The sequence below is a fragment of the Arachis duranensis genome, chromosome 3 (genome assembly GCF_000817695.3).
Source record: "Arachis duranensis cultivar V14167 chromosome 3, aradu.V14167.gnm2.J7QH, whole genome shotgun sequence".
Classification (NCBI taxonomy): Eukaryota; Viridiplantae; Streptophyta; class Magnoliopsida; order Fabales; family Fabaceae; genus Arachis; species Arachis duranensis.
This window is the reverse complement of record NC_029774.3, coordinates 38973244-38973473: the sequence shown is the minus strand read 5'-3', so window position 1 is coordinate 38973473 and position 230 is coordinate 38973244.

Genomic DNA, 230 nt, shown 5'->3' with positions numbered 1-230 from the left:
CAATTTAAAGAAAAAAATTAGTGTACTATTAATTTTTTATTAATGGGTGAAGTATCTATCATATTTTCTCTAATATTTGGAATAAATATCTCTTTGGTCCTAAATTTTCAATAGGCATCAATTAAGTTTTTTATTTTTTTGTAAATAAACAAATTAGTTTTTTAGATAGCGTTGGATAGAGAGATATAGATTGAAAGACTGAAACTAAGAGACAGAGACTCAAAGACAGA